Source organism: Podarcis melisellensis, assembly GCF_964234715.1.
Source record: "Podarcis melisellensis genome assembly, chromosome: 7".
NCBI classification, from domain to species: domain Eukaryota; kingdom Metazoa; phylum Chordata; class Lepidosauria; order Squamata; family Lacertidae; genus Podarcis; species Podarcis melisellensis.
Genome location: NC_138539.1, coordinates 46,205,604 through 46,232,520, shown reverse-complemented (window position 1 = coordinate 46,232,520; position 26,917 = coordinate 46,205,604). Strand labels below are relative to the sequence as shown.

Here is a 26,917-nt window from a genome sequence, read left to right as displayed (position 1 = left end):
TTATTCACATTGTTCAAAGAAGACTCATGGTGATGACTCATTTTACAGATCTTTAAACTTTTGTGTATAGCTTGCACAGTCAGTCTTGACTTTTTCTAAAAGTGACTTTCAACTGAACAGTATTTCCCAAACTGGGCTGGGACCTGCTAGAGAAATAAATACTTAAGGCAGCATCACAGCAGCCATTATCAGCCTGGGGACGGGAAGCTAGAAGCTTTCCAGATGTTGGACTTCAATTCCCATGAGCCCAGGGCTCTAATGGCCAGCAGTCGGGGATAATGAGCGGTATTCCAGGACTATCTGGAGGGCCACAGTTTTGCCATTCCTGGACTATGAGGATAAATGATTCTGCCATGTTTCTGCATGGAGAGTTATTGAATTAACTAATTATACCATATGAACCAAGACTGCAACGTACCCTCATAGCAACTCGCCTGCTCCAGCTCTGTGAGGTCCCCTAGAGCAGTGACTTACCTGCATATATCCATTGGGTGAACTTGGCCATTAGGTAAACACTTAATGGTCTTAAGAATTGGGGTAGTCCTTGTTAGGTATTACAGTGGTACCTCGGGTTACATACGCTTCAGGTTACAGACTTCGCTAACCCAGAAATAGTGCTTCAGGTTAAGAACTTTGCTTCAGGATGAGAACAGAAATCATGCTCTGGCGGCGCGGCAGCAGCGGGAGGCCCCATTAGCTAAAGTGGTGCTTCAGGTTAAGAAGAGTTTGAGGTTAAGTACAGACCTCTGGAACGAATTAAGTACTTAACCCGAGGTACCACTGTACTTTACATACTTCAAATGCAGGGCGGCCTGCCTGAGGTGAGCTGAGACTGTTGCTTCAGGTGTCAGAGCCACACCTGAGGAAGATGCTTCTTGCCGCCACCTCCTTTGTACCTGGGTTGCCATGGTGGCTGCACCCATGCGGTGCCTCGCCCAGTTGCACGCAGGGCAGAGCAGCAGCACGGGAGCAAGGAGGGCACAGGGTCATGGGCATGTGTCTATAGGGAGCAGGGTAGCAGGATGTTCTGCCTCAAGCGGCACAATATCCTGGGCCAGGCCTATTCAGATAGTCATATCAGATAGCTTAACTCGCTTGTAAACATGGGTAGGCCACACACCTGCAATTGGCAGGGGGCCCTCCTGCGTTGAGTAGGGGGTATCTAGTTATGCGTTGCCACAGTCCAGCAGGAGAGTCATCTATCACCCAAATGTGCCAGTTCAAGGTCAGCTGAGAACACAGAAGGGGTGCCTTGCGTTCTGTTATGGAGAAGAGATTCTTCTTAGCACATGTTATAGATTGCAGCTGGTTATATAATTCTGCCTCTCTCTACCCATACATTTCGCTGCCATTGTTCGAAATAAGCTCTGCGTGCTCCTGAACCCAACATTCCTTGCCTGCGCTTGTGAAAGGACTTTTGAAAACCTGAAAGTCCTGAAAGTCAAGAGAGATGGCACAGAATGGAAGACGAGCAAAGCCAATTCAATAGACTGACGTCATTTCTCTCTCTCCTTAAAAGTCTCATTGCCACAGCAATTTGTAGCAACAAATACACCATTTGGAAAGGTTACATCAGTAACAGATGTTGGGGGCTCTGTTAAAATGGAGAACTTGCCTGTTTCTTACTCCTGAAATGTCAGCCTTAGGTCTTTACAGGCAACCTAATTAGGTGTTTGGTTCTTAAGCAGCTCTTTGTTGCAAAGAAGCCTCTTTGAGCCAAAATGGAAAAAAGAACCATTGTAAATAAATTCAAAGGCACTACAGATGTTGAGTCTCTCCAAGTAAGCACAATAGGATATTATCTGTTGCCTAGATCATTTTTACTGGCCAGTCATTTATAAAATGTTTTCCCAGTGAAGATATAATTGTTTTCATTTAAAAATCATGGCACAAGACACTGAGTCTGAGGCCAGCTGTGACACTTAAGCATTTCCTACTCTGATGAACCAGACAATCAAATAATCTAATTAGTCCCCCAATGAGAAGCAGTCAGAAGTCTGATAACTTCCCTATTTATGAATCAATAAAATGGCTACATAGTAAAATATGTCCAGGCATCTGTAATATAAATGCTTTATGGGGGGGGGGGGGGAGAGAATAGAGACATCATAAAGACCTGATTAAGGAAGATTACTTATATCTTCATTTGCAATGGGTAATGATTAGCAAACTGTGCTTGGCATTTTTCATAACGTTAATGTCTGAAAATGAAGGCAAACAGTAGTTACATTAGCAGCTATTCGGAAGGAATACATTACTAGATGTATTCAGTAATACTGGATACATTACTGGATTCATTCTAGTGATAAAGTAGTAAGGCTTGGGGGGGGGTGTATTTCTTAGTTGATATAAAATGCCAAAAACTATAATGACATCATTGAAACGGTGCCAGTTTACTAGAACTTAGGTTGAAACTCAAAATGGTTCATTGTAAAATTCCACACACATCCACCCTGCTTCGCAACAGCTGCTGTTTATAGAAGAGACATGTCTTCTTCCCAAATGAGAAATAAGACACAAAACGAAAGGCAAACTACATTTGGATATAGTTTCTTTATTACGGGAGGAGCAATCAGTATTCCTTTTCCATTTTTAGGATCTGTTTAAATGCTACAGCTCCCACGCCTGGGTATCTCCTCAGAAACAGATTAGGACAGGACCAAACTGTACATGCTTTTTCTCTCCTGTCTCATCATGGGTAGAGATTTTGTGGATGGTATCATTATATAGTTTTAGTCACTAGGTGGCACTAGAGTTAATTGTATCAGGGCGGAGTCAGGACTTTCCTGTTCCTGTTCTGTTCTTGTTGGGAAAAGATGGTAACATTCTTGTTTACTTTCCAGACTGCTGTGTCCTTTAAGCCTACCCTAGTATATGCATCTTCACACTCATTACTTGACTTGAGAACTGCATTTCAAAATTGGGAGAATTTTTTATTTTAATATGGAACGCTTCATGAATTTGCATGCCATCCTTGCACGGGGGCCATGCTAATCTTCTTTGTATTGCTCCAGTTTTGTATATGTGTGCTGCTGAAGTGAGCACAAAATTTGGAGAACTTTTGAAGGATGGCTGTGCTTTGGTTCATGGATTGTGTAAAAAAATGCAAATTGGGCAAGTTTGCCTTTACATGCAAACTTAATCTCATTTCTCCTCCTTCCCTATCGCTAACCATCTATGGGTTGGAACTGCCAACACACATACACACACAGAGAGGGGGAAAGCCCATTTGCCTCTATTTATTGGTTTAATTAATGGTTTGTTGCCTCTGACAGTTTATTGACAACAATTTCTTGCCTTCAGTTATCATGGAAAGATGAGGATTACTACCTACTGTGATGGCAGTCATGTCTTTTTTCTTTAGCCTTCAGCTGGATTGCCCCTGAAATATTGTTCCATAGTGTTAGCATATTTTTTATCTCTCCTTTGCACAACACCATGCTGGTCCTTGTGAACTGCCGTCCCAGAGAGCAGAACTCTTTGACTTCACCAAGGAATCCGAAGCTGTAAACAAGGTCTAGAATTGCCTGTTGCTTTGTATATGTAAAAAAAACTGGGGGTGTCATCAAATCTGATGAGTGAGAGAGATTTAGAGAGGGAGATAGTTGCTTCACAGGGTGGAAAATATGTTTAAGCACTCTGAGAGAGATGTGCATTGGTAGATAAAAAGAGCTCCATTAATAATAGCGTGTCAAGGGGAACTACACAGGTTTTGAAGGGAGGCATGCAGCCCAATTCCATTTATGACATTAGCCAAGGGAATCATTCCTGAAGCTAAAGCTGATGAATCAGATAATATTATAAGTACAAATGTTTGCTTTCATATTTATTTTTGAAGTCATTGCTATGGCGTATGGCAAAGACAAAATAAATTTTTGTTGATGCTAACAAATGTTTTCCTTATTCCTTATAGAAACTCAAATAGCTTTGCAAAAGTTATTCTCACCTTGAATTGAAATTCATATAAATGGCTTTACAAATTTGCACAAATACTCTAACAAATAAACATTTTAGTTTGCATCTGAGAGTGCCCTAGACATGTATTGTATTTGCTTAAAAATCATGTGGCAAAACGCAGTAAACTACAGCTTTTAATTGACAGCACACTTTTAGGGCCTTTTTGAGCTTGAGTTTGACATTTCCCTGCCATTTTAGCACAGTTTTGATATCTGTGTTGTGTTGTTTTGCATCATCTACTGTATGGACTTGCCTTTTGTACAGATGAAAAGTGTGGGAATGTTCAGGGAGGCAGGAGAGGATATATTGTTTAATGATATCCTTCCTAACTTGTGTTAGCAAGTTCTATATCTAAGCAGAGTTTAAACATTCCCCTTTAAATGCACGGCGGTTTGCATTGTCCCTCTTAAAAAGAATAAACATGACAATCTTATTAAAGAAAATATAAAAGTAGTTTACTCACATTCATTCAGTTCACAGTTGGATCCCTGAAGACAGACTTATGTTACAAAAGTATATACACATGTGGAACTATCCCAAAAGGGAGTTAGTTCCTAAGTGACTACGAACAAGCAGTCACTTCTCCTCACACATAGAAAAACAAAATGGAAAAGAGCAGAAAGAGAGAGAGGTGTGCTCCCTGCCTTGCTCTTGTTCCCGGGCAGAGAGATTATACCATACCTGCCTCTAGTCACATGCAGAGGAAGTTTGTCCCAGCTCAGGAGGAAACAGGAAATTTTCTCCTGGCTGGTACAAAGCATCCCCTAGCATGTCCACTCTAGGAATGTTGTACTTGACTGCTATGTGTTTCACATCCCACAAAAAGGTGGGCTAGAAATCCTTTAAATAGGGCTAGAATATTGCCTTGTGCCACCCCAATCTCTGAGCGGTGTGAGATTCAGGAGTTCCAAACACTTATATGTTTCCTTTGGAAATGAGGCACAGCAGAGACTGTAGTGTCTTTTTGATGTATGGTTTATTTACACACGTATACAACCTGAGCCTACGATGGACGGGTTCACAGCACTGACACCCCAAAAGAGTCTTGTTCCTCCCAGAGCCCGAGCCCTGGAGCCAAACAGAAATCCAGCATTGCTCTCAAATATTGCTCTCTCCCTCTTTCTCCACCTTACTGCTTTACTTCTAGATCACATCCCTGCAAACTCTAAACCTTGCTTCATCTTTGTAAGTAGCTGTGAGCTGAGGAAAGGCCCCACCCACATGCCATCTCGCACAGAACCCCTTTCTTTTGTTTCCCTTAATGGCCCTTCACCCAGCCTATCACCTCAACGCAGGAAATCAGCCTGGCTTATATTTTAACACTTTCTGGATCCAGGGTTTAGAAGGATTTTGCATACAGCCTACTCCCTCTACCCCAAATTAATACAGTCGTACCTTGGATCCCAAACGCCTTGGAACTCAGATGTTTTGGCTCCCGAACGCTGCAAACCCAGAAGTAATTGTTCTGGTTTGCGAAAGTTCTTTTGGAACCCAAACATCCGACGTGGCTTCCACAGTTTCCTATTGGCTTCAGGAGCCAATCAGAAGCCGCACTTTGGTTTCCGAACGTTTTGGAAGTTGAGCGGATTCCGTTCGACTTCCAAGGTACGACTGTAACAATATAGTTTCCTTACTTAAATGGACCAGATTCATCAAACAATGTTTTTAAAATGTTTTGTGAAGAGGTTTGGGCAGCCCCAAATAGAGCGTGTTGCAGTAATCCAAACAGGATGTAACTAAGACATGTGTCGCTGCAGCCAATAGGGCATTTCAAGGAATGGGTACAGCTGGTGCATTAGCTTTAACTGTACAAATGCACTCCTGGCCCCCGCAAAGACCTGGGCACCCAAGCTCAGGGCTAAGTCCAGGAGCATGCCCAAACAACCTGTGTCTTCTGGTGGAGCATTAGCCCATCCAGCAAAGGCTGAATCCCTATTACTTGTTCCGCCCTCTGACTTACAAAGAGCATCTCTGTCTCGTCCAGGTTAAATTCCAATTTGTTCACCCTCATCCAATCCATTACTGATAACAGACACTGGTTTAGAACCGATACATCTTCCTTTAAGAGGCATCTGAAAGCATTTCTGTTTACCCAGGCATTTGATGGCTGAAAGATATTATTTCAGGCAACTCAGAAACTACTGGTTGAATGTTTCTTTAACTGTTTTCAGAATGCTTTTCATAATGTTTCATATTATTGGTGTGTTTGCCAGCCTGGGCTTCTTTGGGCATAAAGGCAGGAAATAAATTGAGTAAATAGTAATAATAATAAAGAATAATATAGAGAGCCACAGATTCCTGTTGTAGTAGATGCTGCCCCAAACTCTAAAAAGTTAATACTCTGCTTCATTTTCTGACCATTCTGCAATCAGTTGTGATGCTGCCAGGTGAAGAATACATTGACTAAATACATTCTTAATGAAATATTTGGCTCTAGGATCATCTTTTTGTGGCTATAACACAATGTAGAAGCCATCAGATGTTGTCATGGAAACAAAGTTCTGCAAGTGCTTTGTGCAAAACCCAAAACATCAATTACAGTAAGTTATAATATCAAATCAGTACAGATCTAAATGGCCCTTATACAATTTACTGTCTACACACACACACACACACAGAGAGAGAGAGAGAGAGAGAGAGAGAGAGAGTTCAGTTAAGACATTCAAAACACCAAGAAAGATCCTTGAAGTGGGGGAAGCAGCTAGTAGATTTCTTTAGAAAGCCATTGAATGATACTCTAACTTTCACTCTTCTCTGCGATACAATCCATAGTCCTTTCCACAGTTATTTCACATTTTTATTTTAAAATATACACTTGGTGATGGCAGTACCGAGTTTCACATTCATGAGTGATATTTCTACAACACTTTCTCATCTTGATTTGTCTCTTGTGTCTGTGAGAAGCACCGTTCTCCTTTTATCATTATTGGTAACGTTTTGCTGCAGTGGTTTGCTTTAATCCCTTTAGCTCCTGTGGCAGAGCATATTGATCATTCTCCATCACCACTCTTCTTATGGCGCATTTCATCTCTGTTTCTAATGTTTTATCACCACAATTTCTCTTTGTAGCCTTTAAAAAAAAACCCCAACTTTAATAGGAACAATTTATATGTCAGTTTTACTTCTACTATTATGGGTCTTTGAAAATACCTTTAGTATCTTATCCATTGAATTCTAAAAGTAGTGTGGATCCATAGTGTGATACACACGCTCCTGTTTTAATTCATAGATTACTTGGGATCAGTAATACCCTTTGGCCCACGAAATCTTGTAGGTAAGATGGGAAGCCACCCCATCCTTCTTTCACTCACAGAAGCTGATTGGCAATTGAATTTGACTTCATCACTGTCTACAGAACAGATGATCAGGCTACCTTGGGGGCAAGGGCCAGGCCAGGCCCTTTGGCATACTAATATCTGTCCTTCAACATCTGAGTGCTATTGCTCTCTGCTGCTCTGTCTAATAATAGTATTGGTCCTGAAAACCATAAAAGAAGGAGTTAGGGAGCAAATTTTGCCACACTCTGTCCCTCAAAACCTCACCTGTAGATTGTAGCAGCGGCTTGTTGAGATTGTTCTCAACAAGCAAAAGGAATCTTGGGAAAGCACTATTGTGCTGGAATCCTATACAGTGGTGCCTCACAAGACGAAATTAATCCGTTCCACGAGTCTCTTCGTCTTGCGGTTTTTTCGTCTTGCGAAGCACGGCTATTAGCGGCTTAGCGGCTATTAACGGCTTAGCGGCTTTAAGAAAAAGGAAACAAACTCGCAAGAAGTTTCGTCTTGCGAAGCAAGCCCATAGGGAAATTCGTCTAGTGAAGCGACGCAAAAACCGAAAAACCCTTTCGTCTTGTGCGTTTTCCGTTTTGTGAGGCATTCGTCTTGCGGGGCACCACTGTACACAATGAACTCTGAGTAGATGTATAGGATTACACTGTCAGTATGTTTTAATATATTGGGCAACCCAGTCAGATGGATGGGGTACAAATAATAATAAAATATATATGATGCTCAAATAAAATGAAAACTAAATATTCAGTACAAGGTGCTATAAAAATTGATTCTGTTATTTCAATCTTTTGCAAGATGAAACTAGAGTAATACCTTATTCCGTGGATAATTGAATAAGTTTCCATTTATCAACCTTTACTTATGCATTTCTAGTGACATAGTGAGGTCATAATACGTGAATTTTTATTATTAACAGTGGATTGTGTCTCTACCCATTCCACTTGTCAACCCCTCTGCTATTCCCCCAACAATAACAGCCTACAGCTTCCCCTTCCCACCCCATGGAACTATAAAGCTCATTTTTTATCTCCCATCCCCATTTCTGAAGCCACTTTTCTATTCTGCAGCCCATTTTATACCCATTTTCACCTTCACCCCCATCCATGCCTCCTCCCCATTGCTTTTATGCACCCACTTTGCACACAAACCTTTGCACACAAACCAGTGTGGTGTAGTGGTTAAGAGTGGTAGACTTGTAATCTGGTGAACTGGGTTCGATTCCCTGCTCCTCCACTTGCAGCTGCTCAGGGACCTTGGGCTTGTCACACTTCTCTCAGCCTCACTCACCTCACAGGGAAGTCTCTAAGCCTCACTCACCTCACAGGGTGTTTGTTGTGGGGGAGGAAGGGAAAGGAGAATGTGAGCCGCTTTGAGACTCCTTAGGGTAGTGATAAAGCGGGATATCAAATCCAAACTCCTCTTCTTCTTTCCACTTTCCACTCCTCTGTCCTCCCAGTTATGAAGTTACCATCTCCTCCCATTCTGCAGACACTTCCATGCACTGCTTTCATCTTCAACCCCCAGGCCTCCTACATCCTCCTTTTTTGCAACTCCCTTTGCACCCCCATATTCACATTCACCTCCTTTTCTCTGCTTCTCCGCCACTCCATTTTCAGCTCTCCCTTGTACACAGATCATCACCTCCCACTTCCATGTCTCCTCCTCCCCTCTCCTATTCCATGGTCCCCTTTGTGCACACACCTCCAATGGATTTATCTATAGATGTACTGTATAGAATCTTAGAGCAAGCCTATGTTAGAGAAGGTTCTGTTCAACTGATGGGTGTTGTATGTATCTGGGTGTTTGCTTGTTCATAAAATGCCTGTTCTACATTACCACATTCAATCTAGAACTTGGTGTTAAAGACAGCACAGGGTGCCAAGAGTGTAATGCGTTGTGTGAAGGCAGGCACTATGAAATACGTGAGGGCTCCACCTCCTTTCTCTCTCTCACATGAGGCAGCTGATATCCTACAACTGGTATTCAGAAGCACACGGCTCCCAAAAGTGGAGATGGAACCTAGCCACTGTGGCTAGTAGACACTGATAGCCTTAACTTCTAGGAGCTTGTCTAATCTTTTTTAAAAGCCATCCAAGTTGAGGGCCATGACAACCTCTTGTGGAAGTGAACTCCATGGCTTAACTATGCATTGTGTGAAGAAGCACAAATATTCTATCTGTGTCTTTCTTGAACCTTCCAACATTCGGCTTCATTGGATGGTCCTGATTTCTAATGCTGAGGTGAAAGGCTGGTGGTGCTGTTTTCTATTTGCCTTTTCTCTAAACTAACCCCCTCCCCAGATGTTGCAACCTTTCTTCATGGGGTGGGGTGGGGTTGCTTCATCTCCTTGGTCACTGCATTTGCCTTTTCCAGTTGTGCAATATCATTGCTGAGGTGAGGCAACCAGTTCGTCTTAAAAGGGCTCATGTAAACAACAACATAACCCTCAGAGGTTTGTGAAGCCGTTCAAAGCTTCTACATTTCTAACTTTTTCCTGGGGCCAATGAATACAGATGCCAAGTGGTTGGATCTTTGCCAGAAAGTGCTGACACAACCTTGATGAAACCTTCCTTGAAGTACATGGTGACCTTTTCTTGCTGTACATCACAGATGTCATTAAGTTTATGGCACTCTACAGCAGGGGTCAGCAATTTTTTTCAGCAGGGGGCCGGTACACTGTCCCTCAGACCTTGTGGGGGCCGGACTATGTTTTTTGGGGGGAAAATGAACAAATTCCTATGCCCCACAAATAACCGAGAGATGCATTTTAAATAAAAGGACACATTCTACTCATGTCAAAACACGCTGATTCCTGGACCACCTGTGGGCCAGATTTAGAAGGCGATTGGGCCGGATCCAGCCCCCAGGCCTTAGTTTGCCTACCCATGCTCTACAGGTTCAGTTTATTAATAATACTCTGTGTGGCTTTAGATAGTATGATCAAATAAGGAAAGTGTGTGTGTGTGTGTGGTACCTCAGCAGTCTAGGCTTCTGGTGTAACTTCAAAACAGGTGAGCCATGTATCTCTTCTACAGAGAGAAGTGTAATTGTCTTCATGTCTGGGAAACTTTGGGGCAGAGAAAAGTGCATGAGTTCTCTCTTTAGGTGATGCACAGGGAATGCTCAAAGCAAATGTGTGAATCTCTTGTTCAGCTAAAGGGAACACAGAATTAGAAGACATACTTGGTAAGGAGTAATATTTGAGTATTCAATTACAGTATTCTATTTATATCTTACTTTTCATGGAAGGAACTTAAGGTCACATGGTAGATTAAGCTAAGAGACTGGCCCAAGGTCACCCAGTAAGCTTTGTGCCTCAGTGGGGATTTGATTCCTAATCTCCCACGTCCTTGTGCCATATTAGTTCAAACGTTGACTTGAAGGACCTGTACACTAGTTTTCCTTCAGTGGCACTCCTGTCCGTGCTGGCAGAAACAAAGGTGTGATATGATGAGGAAGCTGGGTGCAAGGAAGGGACAAAAGAAGGCAATCTGCATTAGGACCAGGCATCTGGGCAAGGGGAGGAATGTAAAGAACAAATGTCGAGAACATCAGCTTCCAGAATGTTCAGAGACCAATATACCCTTTTCAGCACCCCATTTCTAGGTATATTCTCTTAATCCAAGTGCTGTGAACATAAAGGATTAGCATCCTTCTTCATCTTTGAGCAGGCAGCATGAGACAGAAAAGCTGAAAAACTGAAAAGTTTGACAATGTTCGGCATAACCATGCAACCTTGGACAAGATGCATATGTTCTTCACTCTTTTTAGATTACAGCAAGGAAATGGGGAATTCACGTCAACGTGTATGGGTTGATAAGCCAGAGACTTATCCTTGGTGCACATTTTATGGGGTAAAAGCCTGACATTGTCACTGCATCACTGTGTTTTTGGTATAATTGTATAAAAGCACAGTTTTTCATTAAACACAATGGAATAACCTTGAGTATGTCAGTACAGGCAATTATCTACTTATATGTGAACACATACTCATCTGTTTATAGTCCGCTGTATCTTAATCATGTTTTTGATCCTCTTGTACTTTGCATTCAGCAAATTCAAGGCTATAGGTTCAAATATCTACTGGCAATTAAGGTCCTTGGAAGGAAGGACTTACATTTCCTGTTCATCTGTATTGCCAAATCTGCCCTTGATAACTATGGATCTTATTTCTTAAGGCATTCTGAAAAATGACTCTTAAGAAAACCAGATAAAGTTACATTATATAGCCATTCTAAATTTTTCATGTTTTCATATTTTTCTGAGTATAGCTCAAATAGTGGCTGCATTCTTTGGCTTATGCATCACCAACTTAAAACATAGGTAGGTCATTCTTTTTCTCAAATTGGTTGAAAGATGGTTTTGAGGAAAATGCGTCAAATGCAGCATTTCTTAAGAAACAATAGGCTAGATATAGATGGTGGTTAACGTGGGTGTGCTGCTTCCCAAACCAACGATGGAAGCACACAGAATGCAGAGTAAATTGGAGTGGGCACACAGGTTCTGGGCAGGCCCACCAAAGGGCAGGATCCCAAATTCAATTTACAGTTGAATCCACAGTATCATAAACCAAACAGCCATTTGATGTTGCTTCTTTACGTCTGAAAGACCCAAGCAGCTTTTGTGTGGCACTGAAAAGAACCAAATCAGGATGAATGCTCATAAAACAGGTCATCCAGTAGCACAACCTGAATGAAGTACATTAAGCTGACATCATTCTGATGCTAGCAGCACTGCTAACTCTAGAACTGAGAGGACCTTTGGTAGCCAAAGAAGAAGAAAGATGAGACAATCTAATGGACAACTGCCCTAAGACTTAGTGCCAGAGGAGGAGGAGGAGCATATTAAGGATGACCACACAGCAGCACTCCTCTGATGTACATGGGGCAGCTGCCATTGTAATTGTCCACAGTGTTGCCATAGAGCAGGGATGGGGAACCCGTGGCCCTCCAGTTCAGCCAGCATGGCCAAACCTTAGGTATGATGGGAGTTGTAGTTTAAGAATGACTGGTGTAGAGTATTGTGGGCAATTACAGTTGTGGCTGCCTGGTGATCATTGAGTCAAAAAAAGGGAGACCTAAGGTAGCTGTGTTAGCAGCAGAGGGGAGGGTCCCCATGGCCTTTGAACTACCTTACCCATTGTGGCGATTGCCTCCCAGGTGGGTCATAAGGAAAGGGTTAAATGAGTGTGAAGTGATTGGCCAGAGATAAACTGATAGGAGGAGTTAGAGTTAGAGTGGGAGTTGTGTGGAAGTCAGTTGAGAGTTGGGAATTGGAGAAGGAAGAGGGAGGATAAGTCTGTGGGTTGGTCGAGTTGTGTTGTGAGATAGAGTGAGAGAAACTGATAGGAGGAGTCAGATAGATAGTTGGGATAATTAGTTAGCAGTTATTAGGAAAGGTATAAGCCAGTATAGAAACTAAGATTAAGAAACTGACAAGAAAAATTATCTGAAACCATAAACTTGTTAAGGCTTATAAAATAAACTTGCTTATTTGATTTAATGTTAACAACTGTCTTGACTCCGTGTGTACCCGAGAGAAACGGGTTGGTGGCAGCGAAGAGGCAATCAGAGTGGTGGCACAGGGATCACTAGACCATCAAACGTCCGGGGGCCCTGTGTGATCGCCACACCCATCTTTTTGGAATCATAGCGAAGAGCTTAAAAACAAGAATCACGTCTCCATGTCCATATGTATAATGTAAGAATTGCTAACATGGTGCACACACACACACACACACACACACACACACACTTGCCACTAGCAAATATGTTCCCTGGCACTCACAGGGTCACCTCCCCCACTCCTCCTCTGAAATTAGTCTTAAAAGAAACATTCTATTATAACCAATAGAGTAGGTTGTGGTATGTGCTTGGTTGCAGTGTGCTTTGTGCCCACAACTGTTTCTCCAGTTTGCAAATGGGCTAGTGGGTGCAAAAATGTTGGCGACGCGCTGGTATAGTGCTTGGCAGAGTGTTGCATCTGATCTGCCTGGAGGTTTGTATACCACCTTATATCTACTGCTCAACGCAGTTACATAAATTTAGGACCCAACAATTAATGGGTTTGTAAAATGTTGATTTCCCCACCCATCTCACTCCGACTTCAATTAAATTATATTCTGATTTTTTCTTAAGGACTCCAGGTCTGCATCCCAATTCTCAGATGCATTTAGTAGAGCTTGGTACACGTGTTCCATTGTCCATTAAACAAAATGCACTTTAATTAGGTTTGTAATGGATTCCTTATGTTGTTATTCAAGGTTTTCTTGCCGTGTGTTCTCTTGTGTCTTTTCTAAATGGTAAAATATTCATGAAATGCTTATATATTAGAGCAGAAGCAATTCTTTGAAAATGCTACATTTCCATCTGAAATCGCTGATAGACATTCTAGTTTCTGTGAGCACAGAAGAATAAATGCATGACAAAGACACAAAACACCTGGATTCAAATCTCAGCGGAGACATGGACTCAAAGGTATCTTTGAGCAAGTTCGCTGTCTCTGCTTTTATTTTTCCTCTAGAAAAAGTGAGTAATAAGAATCTTCCTCACACCAAAAAAGATTCAGTTGTAGCTATTTAAGCTAGGGGATGGGAGGGAATGACAATTCTCATCAGGGGTGCCAACCTGAATAAATTGGGGGAGGGCAGATAAGCCCCACCCTGTATAATGGATCACAAGATGTGGTGCGTGCACACACCATTTGAATGGGAACGCCTACCAACTTTGGGGGACCTCTGTCCCTCAAATATTTTATTGGAGGGCTGAAGGGACCTCGGCCCCTAGGAGTTGGCTCCTATGCTTCTCATTGACCAAAGGACCAACAGCTGTTGGAAGTTTGCTCCTTTTTCCTCCTACATAAAACTCCACGAGACTTGGCAGTTGCCCTATGGCTACAGAAGCAAGAGACAAGGCAGCCAGTGCCCCTCTGTTATTGGGCAGAAAAACAATTGCCAGGAGTTCTCCCCCCTTCCAGCAACAACCCGGGCCTTAAGGGAAGCTGGACACCAACCACTTGTCTGTGTACTTGCTTTATTATGACTTGGATTCAGTTAAGCACTTGGGAGGCTCCCATCTTTGTTGCCTAAGTTATAAATTATACTTATAATCAGCGCTATTTTTCTAGAGAAAGACGTGCCAGAACTCACCTTGAACACCTCCCTTCTTCTTTTATAATGGCAATGGCGCCCACCTGAGAGGTGCTGGAACTGAGTTCCAGCAAGGTCCTGGTGGAAAAAACAACAACCTGGTTATAATTATAAATTAGTTATAAATTAATTATGCATGGGGGTTTAGGGAGTTCCCATTAGTTCCAATGGAAGCTTCCCTTTCAGGGTTAATCGCAGCTTCAGGGGAGATTTTTGCTGGAACCGCTGCAGGAGAGGAAGGGGTTAAAAAAACCTCCCCAAGTACCAAGGTCTGGACAAAAATTGCTCTCTTGCACCAACATGCACACATATGCACAAATGGAACTGCATGTGTGCATTTACTGTCACACTGAGTTTGGTCCAGGCAAAATTTTAGTTTACACTACATCACCTTGCCAACAAAGATCCGTATAGTAAAAGCTACGGTTTTTCCAGTAGTGATGTATGGAAGTGAAAGCTGGACCATAAAGAAGGCTGATTGCCGAAGAATTGATGCTTTTGAATTATGGTGCTGGAGGAGACTCTTGAGAGTCCCATGGACTGCAAGAAGATCAAACCTCTCCATTCTTAAGGAAATCAGCCCTGAGTGCTCACTGGAAGGACAGATCGTGAAGCTGAGGCTCCAAGACTTTGGCCACCTCATGAGAAGAGAAGACTCTCTGGAAAAGACCCTGATGTTGGGAAAGATGGAGGGCACAAGGAGAAGGGGACAACAGAGGATGAGATGGTTGGATAGTGTTCTCGAAGCTACAAACATGAGTCTGACCAAACTGCGTGAGGCAGTGGAGGACAGGAGTGCCTGGCGTGCTCTGGTCCATGGGGTCTCGAAGAGTCAGACACGACTAAATGACTAAACAACAACACCTTGTACTGGGACCTGACATCAGAGCATTTTATTTCATAGGAACACAGGGAGCCGCCTTATCCTGAGACATGCCATGAATACATCTAGCTCAGTATTCTCTGGCAGTGGCATTCTGGAGTTTCAGGTGAGAGTCTCACCCAGCCTTGCCTAGGACTCTTTGCATGGGTTCATTGATCACTGGGGTATCTCTCCCCACCCTTCCTGACCCAAGCCTACTGTGCCCGGAGAAAGTCTGACATACAGAGTGAATTAAGTGAAGTACTCACACTGCCCAGGTGAAGGAAGTCTCTAGGTACTTGGACCCTGGCTTGTGGCAAAGGTCATTTTGTCACTTGCTGTACCTGGGAAATAACTCCCAAGAGGCAAATTCCTTTCAATCATTTCAGAAGCTTAAGGAACTGCCTCTCAAAATTCCATTTGCCTTAGTTTGAGTTGAATGTGTAACTAATACTGAAATTTATGAATAAATTTTCAAAATGGCTTGAGACTATGCATGAATTGAATGAATGGTTTGAGACTATGCATGGGATTCGGTGTTTAAATATTGTGCAGATGGCTAAAAAATGCAGCCCTCTGAAGCGAAACATAGTCTACAAGCCACTTGTGAGGGAACTTTTCCTAGAAAATCCACCAATTAAATAGTCTCATGTTAATGTCTAAAGCTGAGCAAGTGAATATACAACCATTAAACCATGCTGGCAATATGGATGGTAGCTCTGGGGCTTTGTGTTGTAAATATTGTGAAATGATTTGGCATTTATTTTTTTTTTGTAATCCTGTAATTAGAATAGACCCTAAAGGTAGATTTTAATTCTCCAACACAATGCGTAAGCTCGTTTTTATTAAGTATCTTAAGGGTATGATATTCAAGAAAATTAATTAAATGCAATTTAACATGATGTTGGATGGAATCAGTGTGATGCTTTCTGCGTTTATCCAAGCAGCAGAAATTTCTGGGGTACGTTTTTATTCAGGTTGGATTTCCTTCGGAAGGAGCTCACAGAAAGTCATACTAATGGCCCAATTTGCTTAGGTTTCTCATCCTATGAGGCATTCAGTTGTCTCCCTCTGCCTTCATAATAAAATAAAATTCTTTTGCCTGTATCCATCCATCTACCCTCTCCTCCTTCACTTATGGCATTTGATCCAGAGGGTGGAATGGTTGGGCATTAGAGGGCTTTTTTTCCCAGCCGGAATGTGCCGGAACTCAGTTCCAGCTCTTCTCAGATGAGCGCCATTGCCATTATAAGAGAACAAGGGAGGCATTCATGGTGAGTTCCGGCACCTCTTTTTCTGGAAAAATAGTACTGGCATTTGTCAGGGCCTCAGGATTGACAGAAGGCCTGCTGCCCTAACAGAGCTACCATTTCCACTTTGCACAAAATATCTAGGAAGATCAGATGCACCCTAAGAGAAACATTTAGCTTGCCCACCTCTTCTTCAAGGTTAGCAGGCCTACTGAAGGTGCTGTGTCAGAGGGCGCCTACAAAATCATGGAGCTAGGACTGAAAAAAGCTGGTGCTATTCACAATTCTTCATAAGCCCTTCAGTTATTTTGTCAAGGAGAATGGGATAGTGTATTATTTATGTCCATGTTCAACTTGTGACTGCCCCTATGGGATACCACCCACTCATCCCATGCATAGGGTCAAAAAAAAAGTTTCAGTTATGGTACTTTTCCATGTAAAAGACTAGGTTGGGTTGTTTTTTTTTTACATTAAAATAATAATTAAAAATTGGGGTCGTCTTATACACAGATAGGACATGGGTGGCGCTGTGGGTCAAACCACAGAGCCTAGGATTTGCCCATCAGAAGGTCGGCGGTTCAAATCACCATGACGGGGTGAGCTCCCATTGCTCGGTCCCTGCTCCTGCCAACCTAGCAGTTCAAAAGCATGTCAAAGTGCAAGTAGATAAATAGGTACTGCTCCGGCGGGAAGGTAAACGGCGTTTGCGTGTGCTGCTCTGGTTCACCAGAAGCGGCTTAGTCATGCCAGCCACATGACCCGGAAGCTGTACGCCGGCTCCCTTGGCCAATACAGCGAGATGAGCACCACAACCCCAGAGTCAGTCACGACTGGACCTAATGGTCAGGGGTCCCTTTACCTTTACCTTATACACAGATAGTGCTGAGTGTATTTTTTAAAATTTGAGTCTCCAAAAATAGGTGGTGCCTTATACACAGAAAAATATGGTAATTAATTATGTTTTAAAACAAGTATACCTTGCCAAAATCCTGAGAGAATGACATGAGTATTTATGGGAAATGTGTGGTTTATCTATTAGCACTGGGACAAGAGACAAGTTGAAATGAAAAGTTGCAAGGGCTGCTGGTACAGACATATATTTTAGAAGGTGGAACTTTGAAATCCAAATAGAGGTGTAATGAGATAGGCTCATTGTAATCCATTCTGATTAAACTAAAAGGAATCTTCCCTTGTCAGTTTCATCAATAATTTGAATAAAGGTTTTATATTTGGCCTGCAGGGATTTTCCAGCTAGTGAATTAGTTACTGGGACTGAAAGAAGGGTTGTATTCTTTTTCCCTTTTCTGTTAGGAAATCATCTTTAAAGATGTGACTACAGCCTGCTTGTGCATAAAGCTGAAAAGTATTTGCATAAAGATTTGGACAAGCAGCAGCATATTTCTAGAGGGATTCTCTCTTTGTTTAAGTACCATTATTGCATCCCTAAAAGTGCATTTTCCTTTGTTAACATTATGTGTTTGTCACATCAGCTTTACAAAGGAAAAGGCTGCTGTCCTGTATTTCCACAATTACTAACTGGGATGACTAAAGAGAGAAAGTCCTTGGATACCCACTGAAAATTCTGAAAACAATATGAACAATTTCTTGTTATTTCATTTATGAATCACTTCCCATGAGGCACCCCCAATATACAATATAATAAAAACATATATAGAACAGTTACATATATATGTACTTGTTGTAATTGTTTTTATATAGCACACACACATATAGGTAAAGGTAAAGGGACCCCTGACCATTAGGTCCAGTTGTGATCGACTCTGGGGTTGCGGCGCTCATCTCGCTTTATTGGCCGAGGGAGCTGGCGTACAGCTTCCGGGTCATATGGCCAGCATGACTAAGCCACTTCTGGCGAACCAGAGCAGCACATGGAAATGCCGTTTACCTTCCCGTCGGAGCGGTACCTATTTATCTACTTGCACTTTGACATGCTTTCGAATTGCTAGGTTGGCAGGAGCTGGGACCGAGCAACGGGAGCTCACCCTGCTGCGGGGATTCGAACCGCCAACCTTCTGATCGGCAACCTTCTGATGGTTTAACCCACAGTGCCACCCGCGTCCCCTTCACACACACATATACATGTGGACAAAAACACACACAGTTCAAAATAACACCAGAACATACAATCAATAAAAAATACAGGTGCCAACTGGGATAAAGATTGCCATTTAGAAGGCTTGTTGAAAAAGAAACTTCTGTAGCAGGTGGGCTGGGTGGGTGCTGGGTTCCAAAGGGTAGCTGCCACCATCCTAAAGGCCCTGTTCTGACAGCATGAGGAATGACCCTCCTGGTAGGATGGTATCTGAAGAATGTCTTCCCTTGTGGAATGAAGTGATTGGTTGGGTATGCAAGTGAGGAGGCAATCTGTTGCAAGCTGTGTAGCCCTATTTAGTTGAAAGGGGAAACACAAGTAGAAAGGGGTTGTGGGAGCAAACTTTTAACCCCAACACCATTGTTGTCTCACTTGCGCAGCTTCTGGCTTCCCACATGTTCAGAGTAAATATTTGCCGCGAGGAGCCTGTTGTAGTTGTGTAGGCCTCACTGCATGATCCGGAACCCTGCTCTAAATTGCCAGGGAGCCTAAACGATGACAACAGGCTTCCTGCTGCAGAATGTGCTGGAAGGAGGCATATGACGAGTATGGTTCTGAAAATGCAACCCGTTAGTGCAAATTATCACAGAATTGTAGAATTTGGAAGGGACGACAAGGGTCATCTAGTCCAACCCCCTGCAATGCAGGAATCTTTTTCCCAACAGGGGGCTCTGACCCACGACCCTGAGTTTAAGAGACTCATGCTCCATTGGCTGCACTATCCTGACTTTCCCAATGTATTATGAAATCAATGCATAAAAAGTACAATCAGCATCTATCTGGATGTCATGCCAAAGAGATTCTCACATGCTTTGAGCAGAAAGATGCCACCATGCTATTCCAATAAAAACATGTGGAGTTCCAATTGGATTTGCTCTCCTTATTGCCTTTCCGCAGATTAACACAACATGACACAAGTGTGGCTAATCCTTATTCTTTCCCCATTATCAAGAGTGGAAAAATAGAAGGTTTAAAAGGGGTAAATAGCCTACCAGCGAAAAAGAAGCTTTAATACAAATCAGGATTTACACAAATCGTATCACAATACAAGATTCCTGCCTGACTCAGTGCCTCTACCTCGTTCCCTTTGCCTAGCGTTGCTATGGTGATGATTGAAATAAGTTGTTTCATTTTTGTACATTTCTGACAAGAGTATGGAACATGTAGGTTAAGTTCTAAGATTTACAAGGAGCCATGACTCATTGTGACGTCACTTACTTTTTTTTTTAAGAAAAGCATGTTTATTGAATTTTTGTAGAATTACATTAGAAAATTTCACCTAATACCACAAAACAAATATATGTATAAAACCATAACAAAAACCCACCACCAAGCATGAAAACAACTTGTCTGCTAGATAAGATACATTGTCAATAAACATAAAAAGAATTATACTGTAATCATTCTCATTATTTGAGGTGCCCCACATTGCTGTTTTGGATGCAGATGGCCTAGCGTGACTATGAGATTTAGTGATATAACTAACCATACATCAAAATGGTCCCATTTTGCCTTACTCTCAGTGACTTGCCTATGTTGTAGGCAATGATTAAAATAATAGGGATGCGAATAATAAAATATGAATAAAAAACAGTTTCTGATCCTTTTTGAGGCATGTGACAAACCCATTCTTAATAAACAAAAACAATTTTTTTTGGGGGTGCAATCCAATCTATATCTTCTCAGAAGTAAATCTACTACCCCTTAAAAAAAGGCATCAGAAATGTACTTTTTATAAAATGTGTTTTGGATGAGCAGCTTTCAGTAGTAAGAAATATTATTACCTTGTCATTAGTTTCTGTCCTTGTTCGAAATCTGAAACAGGTTGTTTTCATAGCTCTGTTTCAAATAGCTCTGTTTCAAATCTTTCACATTAAAGCAAGGGGGGGATGGTTTGGCAAAACAGAGATGCCTTTAAGGTTATTCTTCTTTCCTGGGAAAGTAGGAAGGCTGTCAAAAAATGTGTACATCTGAAAGTATCTGACTTCTGTTTCAGTGTTATCCAGAACAATATCTAAGGCACTAATTCCAGGGACAGGGAATTCTGTCTTCAGCCTTTTTTTGGGGGGGGGGGGTCTGTTCAGCAGATTGTATGAGCCACTCAGAGCCTAGAGTTCCTTGCACCCTGGGCAAGGCGTTGTATTGGCACCCCCACCCTCGAAAAAAATCTGAGACACAGGTGAGGTTGCCTGAACAGGAGGAATGTACCTGCTTGGGACTGGATGGGATGCCCACACTGCTGTGTGCCTGGAGGCCTCTTTGAGAACCCCTTGCACCTCCTCCGGCAGCAGCAGCAGCAGCAGCAGCAGCAGCAGCAGCAGCAGCAACAGCTTTTCCTGCTTGAGATCCCAACAGATTCATTCTGAGGCCAAAGAAGGTGCTGAGTCTGGGCGGGGAGTGTCATGGGAGGACTTCAATGCCTGATGGGTGATTTTTTTGTGCCCGCCTGCCCCACCCCAAACCTGGGGCTGGTATTACCAGCCCCTGGTTATGCCTCTGGAGCCACTGTGCTGCACAAACAAATATAAAAGGTTTAAGCTGAGGTAAAAAAGGTATAGTTAAAGCTATGGTTTTCCCAGTAGTGATGTATGGAAGTGGGAGCTGGACCATAAAGAACGCTGATCGCCGAAGAATTGATGCTTTTGAATTATGGCGCTGGAGGAGACTCTTGAGAGTCCCATGGACTGCAAGAAGATCAAACCTCTCCATTCTGAAGGAAATCAGCCCTGAGTGCTCACTGGAAGGACAGATCGTGGAGCTGAGGCTCCAATACTTTGGCCACCTCATGAGAAGAGAAGACTCCCTGGAAAAGACCCTGATGTTGGGAAAGATTGCGGGCACAAGGAGAAGGGGATGACAGAGGACGAGATGGTTGGACAGTGCTCTTGAAGCTACCAGCCTGAGTTTGACCAAACTGCGGGAGGCAGTGGATGACAGGAGTGCCTGGCGTGCTCTGATCCATGGGGTGATGAAGTGTCAGACACGACTAAATGACTAAACAACAACAAAAAAGGTAAAGGACCCCCAGTCCAGTCAAATTCGGCTATGGGGTGTGGCGCTCATCTCTGCTTTCAGGCCAAGGGAACTGGTGTTTGTCCACAGACAGCTTTCCGGGTCATGTGGCCAGCAGGACTAAACTGCTTCTGGTGCAACAGAACACTGCCAGAGCGCACGGAAGCGCCTTTCAACAATGTCAGATCATGTGACATCGTATTGGCATCCCAAACTAATAAAGGACATTGCACCAGTAGAATGATAATGGGCTATCGCCACTGCGGCTGCACTAGCAAAAGCTGCTGTTGTCACAAGGAGCAAGTCCCAGATTCCCATCCCTGGCATCTGCAGACAAAAATTGCTCGGAAGGAAGGGTGTTGGCTCTGTTCCTGTCCCTGGTCCCAGGATGTTTCTTGTACTCAGAATGCCCCCTTGGTAGGGAACTTACACAAAGAGTTACATTTCCCATTTGGGTTTTCAAATTTCAGCGGCTCCCTGTGCAACACAAATATGCAGTGCCCGCCGCCTTTTGTTTTTTGTTCTCTGTCGTTGTTGTGGTGCCCCCTGCGGCACCCCTTTGTCTCGGTTTTGCTCCCCTAAATCCACCTCTGGCACATGTTGCCTCCTCTTGTCAAAAGCAACAGCACCTGGCACCTATATTCATGCAAAACTGTGAATGTATCAGCTCAGAGAGATGACTATCCAGGCCTATAGCTAAAATCCTGGTATCTGCCCATCATTTTTGTCCAATCTGCTAAATGTTTTTACACAGGTTCATTTAAGTGTTGTGAGAAAAGTTCATGAAACATTTCAGGTAACCATGAATGTTTATCCAACTGACAGTGATTGACTTAAAGTATAACCCCTTGCTCCTTAAATTTGTAATATTAGCCTACATTAACTCATCCCATGACAGGACAAAAGCTCATCTTTTATGTCAAATAATCCCTCCCATTATTTTATGACAATGTGAAATGTCATGACTTTGTTTTGATCTGGTAAAGCAATTGGAGTGTTGGCAGAAAGAGAGACAAGCGTGGCATTTACTCGTGACCACTGGGCTGAGTGTTGGCATTTTCTCCATCTTCAGCACCTGTAGTTATTTTTGTAACATTACACATCAGTGCAGTTACAGATTGATCTGATGAACAGGCTACAATAGAAGAACTACAATAGTGTTGTCAATGTTAAAGCCAGACCCAATGATCCAGTGAGTGACAAGCAATGTAGAACTTTCCAGTTCCACTTTGCTTGCTGAGCAAATATCTGGCTACAGCAGGGGGAAAAGAATGTATCGATGTAAAGGTAAAAAAGCTAAAGGACCCCTGGATGGTTAAGTCCACTCAAAGGCGACTATGGAGTGTGACGCTCATCTTACTTCAGTCCAAGGGAGTTGGCGTTTGTCCACTGACAGCTTTCTGTGTCATGTGGCCAGCATGACTAAACCACTTCTAGCACAATGGAACACTGTGACAGAAGCCAGAGCGCATGGAAATTCCATTTACCTTCCTGCCGCAATGGTACCTATTTATCTACTTGCTCTGGTATGCTTTCGAACTGCTAGGTTGGCCGAAGTAGCATATCCTGGACTACTAGTGGCGGTGGAGGGTGGAGACTGGCTCATTAGATCAAAGGGGCTGCTGCCCCAACAACCTCAGACTGCTCTCAGCCAGTCCATCTGCCTACTTTCTTATTATTGCCTGTCATTGTCTCTGGTTCCACCTGCTGCTGATCTCCCTGCCAAATGGCACCACTGCTGAGGGATTTTCCATAAAGAAATCCCACCAGATGAGTGACTGGTGCAGCAGTTCACAATGGTTACATGTCTCACCTCAAGGAGATGTTTGCTGATGATCTTCTAGATTATTGACCACTTCCTGTGAGACTTTTCTCTGATGGGCATTAATAACACTTAATCTTGAGTGCAGTGAAGGTGACTACAAGTCTTCTAAGGCTAAGAGTGATGGTGTTTGGGCTAAGATTGTTACTGTTGCCTGACTCTGCTTGGGGCAGAGTTATCCACCAGATATACTGGTTGATTCCCCAAGTGTCTTCCATCCCTCACCCCACAAAAAAGTCTACCACCCCAGCCAGATTGACATAGTATTGCCCCAAACCCAAACATACCTCCATGACATTGCCAGAGTTCCTAATGCATGCTGACATTCTTTCTGGCTTATTGAATATCCCATTTAACAAAAGGCTAAATATGTGGCATTATCTAATTTACAGGTGCCCACAACATGTTTGCAATTTCTTCACTCATGTTAAAGTCAAGCTTTAATAAAAGCACTTTCTCCCTGAAACAAATGCTGTGAAGAAAACTACCTAACAGATTTTCTGAGGTTGCTTCCAAGTCTTGTGATTTTGTCTTGCAAATGCAGGCACTTGTTTCAGAAGGGTTTGGCTAGCATTATATACAACCATTCCCTTCAGAGTTTTGTAATAGCCGAAATGTCATGGAAGCAATCTTGTCATTTGTCATGATAATGCAATATAACGAACAGTACCTTATGGGGATGAAGATGGAAAAGGCCTTTATATGATTACATCACATGATGATAAATGCTAACAATTTATGTTCATTATGAAAGCAGCATTCCAAAGAAAGCATTGCTATAAAAATTGCCATTGCCCCCCCCCCTTGCCAAGAAATTTATATATATTACAAGGTTAGAAATCAACAAGCAAGCTCAAGCAAATCTGGCTAGAGGAAATTAGAATTTGTGAATAAAAGCCCACATCTCGTTTAGCTGAAAAGCTTCCAATTAGAACATTAAGAAGGGTAAGAGTAAAATATCGACACAATTACTGTAGGGCAGCTACTTTCCATTTCTTTTAATGACCAACTGTACTGTGTGATTAAATTTGTTTAAAGTGTGGGAGTGAGAAGGCAAAGGCCTCTTTTGCCCTCTACATTCATGGTAGCAACACCTTTACAATGCATCGGTTAATCTAAATGGCCAAGGTGACTACCCCGACCCTCACCAGGAGATTGCAGTTTAACCCAAAGATTATTTATTCACAAGTGGGACAAAATATTGCAGTCTGGAGTGCTCCCTTTAAGGATTCCAGACATTCAGCCATGCCCTTTCCCAGAATACTCCATTTCATTACCTTCTACCACTTTCCTTCACATACCAGTAGTCAGCAGTCAGTACCTCATGAGTCTGGAGTCTGGAGTTTTGTTTTTCCTGTCCTTAAGCTTTCCTTGCTAAATATTCTTTTGTACTTCTAACATTTGTACTTCAACTAACATTCTAAATACCATTTGAAAACCAACCAACCAACCTGAAAACAGTTTGGAAATTAGGGGGGCCAAAATCACTGGCACATTCTAATTCAGAGGTAGTTGATGTGGTTCCCTTCCAATGTTGTGGACTCCAGTTCCTATCACCCTTGACTATTAGCCACGCTGTCTGAGGCTGATGGCAGCTAGAGTCCAAAGCATTTGGAGAGCACCACGCTGGCTATGCCCAGTTGTAATTATTCAGGATAAACAATGCAGCTGATTGCCACGAAATGTTGTTAAGGTCTATTGAATAATTTGATATGTAAGACTATTAGGTAAATTTCTGGGGGTTTAAACAATTAACTGACAGTACAGTCCTATGCATGCCTACTCATATGGTCTCATGAGCCCACTAGCACTTACACCCAATATGTATGTGTATAGGATTGCAGTCTAAGTGAATTAGTGTTGGAATAAGCAACTTTAATTAACATCCACTGCACTGAGAGAAAAGCAGCCACCAAAAGTGTGTCTAGGAACATTAAACTAAGTTTAGTTTGCCTTTCTTTCACTTTCCTTGCTTGCTTCTGTTGTATCCAAGCATGCTGATGATTCTGGCACCCTGTCCATACCTTCTGCATTGTGATAGTTATAAGACATCCTGTACTATTAGAACAACATTGCTGTGGGGAATCAGGACCTTCAGGAGCATCTGACATGGCAACACTGTGGAGTCAGCTTCCTAGCAGCAGGAGCATTGCTGCTTATCAGGGCAATGCAGGGGTGGAGCATGGTGGCAGTCAGAATGGAGTCGGGTACACCAGCAGAGCCAATGTAGCACTCCTGCTGGTGTACCTGAACCACCTGCAACCTTGATGACACCCAGCTCCACCTCTGTGCCACCCTGGTAAATGGCAGTGACATCACTTTTGGGAGGTTGGCTGCATAGCACCAGCACACCTGCTGGGTGGTCCTGTAAACCACCCAGACCACTGTGGTCTGCAGATATGGGACCTTCTGGACCATACCATCTAAGGATATCTATCTGGTGGAGCTGAAGAGGAGGGCCTTCTGTGTTGTAGAAACTACCATGTGGAGTATTCTCCCTGTTAAGATGCGGTGAGCCCTGACTGTGTTTTCATTGCTAGCTGAAAGCATCCACCCAGCTTTTCCCTGACCCTTAATACCAGTCCTTGATACTTTCATTGGATATTTTTATGTTTTATGATTTTATGAATCAGTTTTGGTGGTTCTTTGGAAAATGAAAAATGGGATATAAATCTTTTTAAACACATAGGCAAATAAATATTCCTAGTTGTGGTGGTGACGGTTTATCAGCCATCAAACTTCATCTTAATACTTTGCCCATGGCACTGCTATAGTGGCCCATACCTTTGGAGCAGACAGGACAAAAGTCTAATTGTTTGAAGCATATCATGAAAAAGAATAACCTTTGGAAAACTCCCGGCATATAGATGAATTGCAAAACAGCTACCTGTCAGGTCCAAGCTTGGGGCAAATTGAAATAAATTAGGGTGTCACAAAAATGTATAACTGAGGCATCAGACTATGATGCACTTGAAGGAATGAACCTCTGCTTCCTGAAAGGCTGAGCACTGATTACAGAATTACTCTTTCACAAAGTTGGTTATTTTCCTTCTCTTTTTATTAAAGCTTTTAATAATATGCCATGGTTTGTACAATAAAAAACAAGAAGAGCACACAAGATGGTGATATACTGAGAGTTGTCTCCTTCAGGCAAAGCTTTGTGGAGACTTGTTGCTGTGTTCTTCCCAAGGACTGAGATTAGGATCATTTTCATCTTACTGCCTAACAGGCCTATCCTGCCCTCCATGATCGATGGCAAAAGATCATAAAATCCGGTTCCCACCATAGGAACTTAGGAAGCTGCCTTTTACCAAGTCAGTCCATCTAGCTCAGTATTGTCTACAATGGCGATAGCTCTCCAGGGTTTCTGACTGGAGACATTCCTAATCTTCCTGGAGATGCTTCGTACTGAATCTGGAACATGCTGATGTTCTCCACTGAGCTGCAGTCAATGGTGTAAGTGG

General features: G+C 42.7%; 1 long non-coding RNA gene across 1 annotated transcript; it reads right to left on the bottom strand.

The window, feature by feature from the left end:
• Positions 1-6,952: 6,952 nt before the first annotated feature.
• On the bottom strand, positions 6,953-20,916 carry LOC309374557. The gene is made up of 3 exons (XR_014170626.1): positions 20,828-20,916; positions 15,526-15,600; positions 6,953-7,027 (listed from the first exon to the last, which is right to left on the bottom strand). It is a non-coding gene; the product is annotated as an uncharacterized lncRNA (long non-coding RNA).
• Between the last annotated feature and the right edge of the window lie 6,001 nt (positions 20,917-26,917).